We start from the raw sequence: 8986 nt of genomic DNA on the forward strand, positions 1-8986 counted from the left end.
CCTGCTAATTCTACACAAGTAGAGTCAACCTCAGGACCAGAGAATGATGATGTCAAACCAGACGAGAATCACTCAGACTGAGGACCCACAAGAGACAAACCTCCTTCATCTGACCATCAGGACCAAGAGAAGGCTTCATGTGACACTGACCCAAGACAGATTTCAATTATTGATTATAATTCAGAATGTATTTTTAGAGATATACTGAGTATTTCCATCTTCTGTTTTTACCCAAAGACTTAGCAATTGACATTTAATTCAGGGAAGAAAATACTAAATAAATGGATGACAAACCAGGAAAAGAAATAGGAAAGATCATGGAGAAATGGGTGCCGAAGGAGAAGATGTCTAGAAAATACAGTGAGGAATCAAGTCTGAAGGAGGAATGTGTTGTGAGGTGTTCAGCCAGCCAAGAGATATCAGACAGGGATCATAATCTCAGAGGAGAAGGAGATAGGGCATGTGATGTCAGAGAAAGGTTACCCACAAAATGAGAGAGACGGGCTTAAAACATGGTTTCTTACTCAACCAGTTTCCCTCTGACAAACTCAACATAGGAGGCCGATGTGTGACGGTATCACAAGTGACACTATTGATCCCACACAGGAAGTCATAGCCTCAGAGAAGGATGACGTCAAACCCGATGTGACGCAATCTGAGGAGGGAACGGAGATGTCATGGGGGGCACTTGAACACACCACGGAGACACATTTACACTGTACAACTACAATATCATGCATAAGATAAGAGACATTATAATCAAGTGTAGAGTGAATGACTGAGGAATACAGGTATAAACAGGTTTAGTAATATACAAATCCTTAGCTGCGGGAAGATGTTTGTTGGTGAGGGTGCCGAATCTTTGGGGACCTGCGCTATATCGGCAGCTATATCGGTCTGCTAATACAGGACTAGTAAAGGCCCAGTACACAAAAATTTTACATTTTGGCCTTATTATTATTATTGATTGAAAAAATGTGATTTTTCCCACGGCTATGTCAGTAGCCTTCACTTTCCAGTGAAGTGTGTAATTTCCATCTAAATCCTATTCTGTTTTTCAGGAGGAAGAGGAGGACCGGTAAGATGTGGAATTTTGATTTTCCTACATGACATTATCTGGACAAAGAAGTGCAATGATAGCATAAAGATCTATAGGTTATAACATTCTACATCTGATTCAGTTTATTTGGTTTATTAGGATCCCCATTAGCTACTGCACATGCAGCAGCTACTCTTCCTGGGGTCCACATACAATTTGCAAATACATGACAAAGTACAGAACAGTAATAGACGAGAACAACATGAGATATTCAAATTAAATTCAAAATATTTTTTTATATATAAAATAAAAGTTATGTATAGGAAATACACCAAGAGACAAAAAATAATATTTACAAACTATTCATATATAATATATACATATTCATATGTACAGTACAGTTAAATTCGATCTCTAGAAAGAGGAGAGGCGCTGTGATAATATACAGATAAATATATATATTGTAAAGGTAAACTTGCTTTTTCCCTGAGTAAACTCTGGTGGCAGAGCATTCCACAATGACATGGCTCTATACATAACTGAGCAATAAATTAAATATGTTTTTGGTTTGGGTACCATGAAGAAACCCATAGTGGTGTGCTATGGCGATTTTAGCATGTCAATCTTGGTGGGGCAAACGCAACCAATTTTTTTGTTGATGCATGACAGCAATGCCACTACACAGCATGTTAGTATTTTATTAGGTCTATGTGGTCTAAAAAGGAAGTGTAACGGCTTTCCTCTTCCTCTTCTGAGGATCGGACCAATACGCAGCGCGGTAAGTGTTCATCTTGATTTTTAATAAGAACACTGAACAAAACAATAAACGACAACGTGACAAAACAAAACCGAAACAGTTCCGTGTGGAAACAAACCCTGACACGGAAAATAAACACCCACGAAACACAAGTGGGAAAAGGCTACCTAAGTATGATTCTCAATCAGAGACAACTAACGACACCTGCCTCTGATTGAGAACCATACCAGGCCAAACGCAAAAACACAACCTAGAAAACGGAACAGACTACCCACCCAACTCACGCTCTGACCATACTAAAACAAAGACATAAAGGAACTAAGGTCAGAACGTGACAGGAAGGACAATACAATTACGAGGATCCACTTTTATAGACAATATACCGAAGCACTGACAGCGCATTACGCAAACAAAACAACCCTTGCAATATCAACTGGAATTACATGGGTCTATCTATATTACTGAACCTTTCTGTTGACAAATAATATTTGAATGTGAAGAGATTGTCAATGGATAACATGGTTACAGACCCAAAAAGATGATGTACTATCCCCTCCTCGTGAAGAAAAGCACATGAGATAACATAATACATAATGATGAATTAGATACTAATGAGATAGACCTACAGTACACTTGGAAAGTATTCAGACTCCTTCACTTTTCCCAAATTTTGTTATGTTTCAGCCTTATTCTAGTTTTTTCCCCGTCATCAATCTACGCACAATACCCCATAATGACGAAGCAAAAACTTTTTAATATTTTTTTAGCATATGTATAAAACATAAAAACGGAAATATAAAAGTACTTTGTTGATGCACCTTTGGCAGCGATTACAGCCTCGAGTCTTCTTGGGTATGATGCTACAAGCTTAGCACATTTGTATTTGGGGAATTTCTCCCATTCTCTGCAGATCCTCTCAAGCTCTATAAGGTTGGATGGGGAGCGCCGCTGCACAGCTATTTTCAGGTCTCTCCAGATATGTTAGATCGGGATTCAAGTCCGGGTTCTGGCTGGGCCACTCAAGGACATTCAGAGACATGTCCCGAAGCCACTCCTGCGTTGTCTTGGCTGTGTGTTTAGGGTCATTGTCCTGTTGGAAGGTGAACCTTCACACCAGCCTGAGGTCCTGAGCGCTCTGGAACAGGTTTTCATCAAGGATATCTCTGTACTTTGCTCCGTTCATCTTTCCCTCAATCCTGACTAGTCTTCCAGTCCCTGCTGCTGACAAACATCCCCACAGCATGATGCTGCCACCACTATGCTTCACCGTGGTGTTGATCAGGTGATGATTGGAGCCTGGTTTCCTCCAGACCCGACATTTGGCATTCAGGCAAAGAGTTCAAACTTAGTTTCATCAGACCAGAGAACCTTGTTTCTCATATAATTGATTGGTGGAGTGCTGCAGAGATGGTTGTCCTTCTGGAAGTTTCTCCCATCTCCACAGAGGAACTCTGGAGCTCTGTCAGAGTGAGCATTGGGTTCTTGGTCACCCCCTGACCCGATTTCTTAGTTTGGCTGGGTGGCCAGCTCTAGCAAGAGTCTTGGTGGTTCCAAACTTCCTCCATTTAAGAAGGATGGAGGCCACTGTGTTCTTTGGGGATGTTTTTGTACCATTCCCCAGACCTGTGCCTCGACAGAATCCTACGGACAATTCCTTCGACCTCATGGCTTGGTTTTTGCTCTGACATGCACTGTCAACTATGGGACCTTAAATAGACAAGTGTGTGCCTTTCCAAATCATGTCCAATCAATTGAATTTACCACAGGTGGACTCCAATTAAGTTGTAGAAACATCTCAAAGATGATCAGTGGAAACAGGATGCACCTGAGCTCAATTTCAAGTCTCATAGCAAAGAGTCTGAATACTTATGTAAATAAGGCATTTCTGTTTTCACATTGTCATTATGGGGTATTGTGTCTTATTTAATCAACTTAACAAGAAATCTGTAATGTAAAACAAAATGTGGAAAAAGTGAAGGGGTCTGAATACTTTTCAAACAAACTAAGGGGGAACAATGAGCTGATAAGAGGCAAGCCGTAATTTCGATTAAGACATTTATGAGCGAGTAGTCAATTGAAGTATTTGTTCAGCACTTTTGAAGTGTACAGCAACATAATTCAGAACATGGGCTGTTCTTACAGTATTCCCCCCCCCCCCACCAAGTCAGAACCGTAGGAAAAATAACGGGGACATACAGTAGATGCAGATAATGAAAGCTGTTAATATATTCGATGATGATGTTTCTCCAAAACAGGCTATCGGCTACATGTGCACCACCAAGTCAGAAAGGTAGGCTGAGTTCTGATAAGGAGGTACCAAATTCTTTGGGGGAGACACATGGGCTACTAACAGCTTACTGCTACACAACATACACTTACTATTACTTTATTAGCTACTGTATGCATATCTCCCTTGCTTATTACATAATTTATGCAGCAGTATACAAGACATATTCTTGGACTGTGCTGTGCTCACTCAAATGTGGCACGGCTGTCCTTGTGGGCAAACTTTGTCATTCTCTGGATTAATGGTGCTTTCAAAACAACTGAATCATGACGACAAGGTTGAATCATGACGTCTGTGATCTTCAGGTCGGAGCTCTGGAAAGAGGCCCGAGTTCCCGACTTGGAACTCCGAGTTGAATTACCATTCAAAACGTATTTTCCCAGTCCGAGCTTGTTTTTATGAGTTCCCAGGTGTCTTGAACTCACTTAAGTCTGAGATTTCCGAGTTCCCCGTTTCCAGTTATTTGAAGGCGGCAGAAGTCATGCTGGGTTGGATTGACAGCATGGCCAATCTATTCAACCTTTTCTGGCCCATGATGTTTCATGTGAATGTTTGTCCTTTTAAACATGGAAAAGAGACCCTTTCAGACCCAGACTTGGACCACACACCCCCTCCACTGAATAGCAGGCAGGGAAAGCACAATAGTGATTGCTTTGAGATGTTTGCAGTTAGCCACTGAATCGTTCCAAACCACTCATTGTTGAATTTGCAATTTCCGACTAGTTGTGTAATGTTTATGGCCGATGAGCACCGATACATTTTATCTATACTTTATCTTCATATGACAAGGATTGAAAGGGATTTGCCAGTAGATTGTAGATGTGATTCATGATGATAACTGCTTGTTAGCTTGCTAGCTAAGATTGAGAAAGTATGATGTTGACATGATCAGTCCAATTAAAGTGACTGTAGACATAACGTGATTTGACCTCATTTTATCTGTGGCCCATGACCTTGAGCCAGGGACGTCACTAGAGATTCATGGATAGGGGGGCTAAGCCTCTTTTAGGGGTGTCTGGGCATACTCCCCCAGGATTTAAAAAATATATATATCTTTTCATCATAGATTTTACACCTGTTGTTACGCTAAAAATACATAAAAACAAGGTTAGTTATTTTTGGTCAAGGTTGTCTCATAGTTTGAGGTAGACACCGATCTGATATTTAAACAGTATCATGCACGTAAAACTAAATTCAACTAATGAGCTAAATAAAATTTTAAAAACAGAAAAATAATTATAAATCTTATAAAAAAGTTAGATCCCAAACAAATATTACAACCTATATTACAGAACTGCTCCTCCTGCTTCTCTCTTTTGATGGTTATTTTGTGGTTGGATGCATCAAAGTGTATCTCCTATTTTTAAAGGTGGCAAAGTGGTCAATAACACTATTGTGGCTTAGTGGCCCAAGCACTTCACCCGCAATGGACATGACTGCAAGACTTGCAAGCCTTTTCTGACCCATTGTCTTACGCAACCAGGAGTGCATCCGGCGCAGTGCACTAAAGGACCAATCACAGGAGCAGCTGCTCACTGGAACTGTGAGGGCAACCTGAATGATTTCCTTCAGAGAAGGAAACATATCATCATCCAGGAGGTTATGCACAGCAAGCATATCTTTGGGAGGACATCCAGCCTCTCTTTTCCGGGCAAGAAAGTTTCTGGCCACCAACACTCTTCTGTTTTAACATCAATACCGTAGTGCTTGGCAAACTCAGTTCAGCATGATGTATCTAGGATGTTTTTTGAGTTGGGGCTGCATGCATGTACTGTACATACACACACACACACACACACACACACACACACCATTTTCCTCTTCCCGCTCGGCGCTTCTCTCACCCCATCCCCATCATTGCGTCTCTCAATACATGCATTTTAAACAAATTTACAAACAGAAATTAAACCAAAAAGCTCAGTTTAAACCAAGAAGTTAGGTTCCACACATGGAACGTACAGTGTCATTCTGAAATACATAGATCACCACCATTCTAAGAGAATCCTTGTAGCATAATAGCTGATACCTCATGTTCTAGGTCATTTAAATAAGGTTCCCACATTTTGTAGAACTGATCTGTTTTAGAATGTAATGTACATTTCAGATATTCCAGAGGCACCCATTCAAATAGTATCTTATGCCAATCTTTAATAGAAGGAACCTTATCACTAATCCACTGTAAAAGGATGTTTTTCCTCGCTGTGAAGGTAAGGATGTTGTAAAGCCTCCTCTTACCCACAGAAGTAACATGCCTACTAGGGAGACCTAACAGTAAAGAAACTGGGTCCAATTCTAGATCAACCCCTAGGATCTTTTCAATTTCTTGCAGAACACCAGACCAGTTTCTTTGTATTTTGGTACATGACCATAAACAATGTGTTTAGGGTGCCTGTATCAGTTTTGCATTTAAGACACTGAGGGGAAGAGGAAGTGGGGCTAAAAGCATGTCTGCGATTTGGGGATATATGCAATCTGTGTATTATTCTTAATTGGATTGCTCTAGTACGATTACATATAGATATTGTTTTTGCATATCTCCAAATGTCCTCCCACATCTCTTCGCCAGTAGTAACAGACAATTCTTTCTCTCACACTTGTTTCACCCTCTGTGTGTTGACAGCAGAAAAGGACCTTACAACATCATAAAACAGACTTACATTTTCCTTTGTGGGAAAAAAAGCATTCTTTCAATGACAGACATATCAGGGTTACCAATTAAGGTGGTGCTCTTCACAATATAATGTCTTACTTGTAGGAAGCCGGAAAGAGTCCTGCTTTGGGAGTCGATATTTCTCAACCATCTGCTCAAATGACAATAAAATCTTATCAGCAAATAAGTCATTTAGTCTGCGTATGCCCTTATTAAGCCAAAAGTGAAAGCCAGCATCCAGCAATCCTGGACCAAAATCTGGGTTGTTAAGAATTGGGGTAAGAGCAGAGGTTAGTTTGGACCTTCCCAGGAAGCGTTGAACTGACCTCCATACGTTGAGTGTGTTAAATGTAACGGGATTATTGCAGTGATCTTCTACAGACTTGAAACTTCTGAAAAATAAAAGATCCTGTAAGGGGTATTTTGAAAGAGAAGTCTCAATGTCTAACCAAAAGAGGAGTCATCGTTTGTGATCCAGTCAGAAATATAACATAGGTGGGCACACCACTGATAGAACCTGATATTGGGCAGATCCAAGCCACCCATAGCCACCCATAGCTGCAATATTGCCATCTTAAGTCTTGGCTTGCGTTCACTCCATATAAAGGAACATAGCCATCCATTTACATCCTGTATTACCTTATTGGAGAGTAATACTGGGATCATTTGGATTGGGTAAAGTAGTCTAGGTAAAATGTTCATTTTCAAGAGGGATATTCTACCCAACCAAGAAATCGGGAGAGAGTTCCAGCGCTCCAGATCCTCTCTTATTGTATCAAACAAGGGAACAAATTGGCTTTGTACATTTGCTGGAATTTAGAAGTTACAAATATTCCCAGATACATAAAACCTGAGGGAGACCATTTAAAAGGGAAGTTTTGTTGGGCATGTTGTCGGAGATTTTTGAGAAATAGCCGCCAAGACTCATTGTAGGATAACGTATTTAGCCAATTCTACCACTTTGTCAAGCTAGGAGATTAATGTAAAAATATACATTTACGAATGCCACGGGAGCTCGCTGAAACACAGTGTTCTCTCTATGGCGCCATTTTGCCCCCCCCCCAAAAAAAATCGGAACCAAAAATCTCAAATTTGGACTCATCAGACCAAAGGACAGATTTCCACCGGTCTAATGTCCATTGATCATGTTTCCTGTCCCAAGCAAGTCTCTTCTTATTATTGGTGTCCTTTAGTAGTGGTTTCATTGCAGTAATTCAACCATGAAGGACTGATTCACACGGTCTCCTCTGAACAGTTGATGTTGAGATGTGTCTGTTACTTGAACTCTGAAGCATTTATTTGGGATGCAATTTCTGAGGCGGGTAAACTCTAATTAACTTATCCTCTGCAGCAGAGGTAACTCTGGGCCTTCCTTTCCTGTGGCGGTCCTCATGAGAGCCAGTTTCATCATAGCGCTTGGTGTTTTTTGTGATTGCACTTGAAGAAACTTTGAAAGTTCTTGAAATTTTCCAGATTGACTGACCTTCATGTCTTAAAGTAATTATGGACTGTAGTCCTGCTTTGTCTATTTGAGCTGTTCTTGCCATAATATGGACTTGGTCTTTTACCAAATAGGGTTATCTTCCGTATACCACCTCTACCTTGTCACAACACAACTGATTGGCTCAAACGCATTGTTGAAAGAAATTCCACAAATTCACTTTTAACAAGGCACACATGTTAATAGAAATACATTCCAGGTGACTACCTCATGAAGCTGGTTGAGAGAATGCAAAGTGTGTGCAAAGTTGTCATCAAGGCAAAGGGTGTCTACTTTGAAGAATCTGTGAAGAACACTTTTTTTTCTTTGAAGAACACTTTTTTGGTTACTACATGATTCCATATGTGTTATTTCATAGTTTTGATGTCTTCACTATTATTTTACAATGTAGAAAATAGTAAAAATAAAGAAAAACCCTGGAATGAGTAGGTGTGTCCAAACTTTGGACTGGTACTTTATATATTTACCACAAAAATATGGGGTATTGGAAATGATGCAGACAATTACATTGATGGAAGCCACAATCTATCTGCAATAAAGATAATTTACCCACTAATGATGTAGTCCCTGACTAAAGACTGACTCCCTTCACAGAAAAATGGGGTTTGGTTTGGAGTTCCAAGACCTAAAGCCTAGGAGCAACACAAACAGAAGCTCCACAGGCTATAGTGAAAAGTGAAGGTCTGAAGGAATTATGTGGTCTAATAGGAAACTTCTGTTCCCTCTATGGGGACCCAGGAGGATCTGACCAA

Source organism: Oncorhynchus kisutch, linkage group LG25 (genome assembly GCF_002021735.2).
Source record: "Oncorhynchus kisutch isolate 150728-3 linkage group LG25, Okis_V2, whole genome shotgun sequence".
Taxonomy (NCBI): domain Eukaryota; kingdom Metazoa; phylum Chordata; class Actinopteri; order Salmoniformes; family Salmonidae; genus Oncorhynchus; species Oncorhynchus kisutch.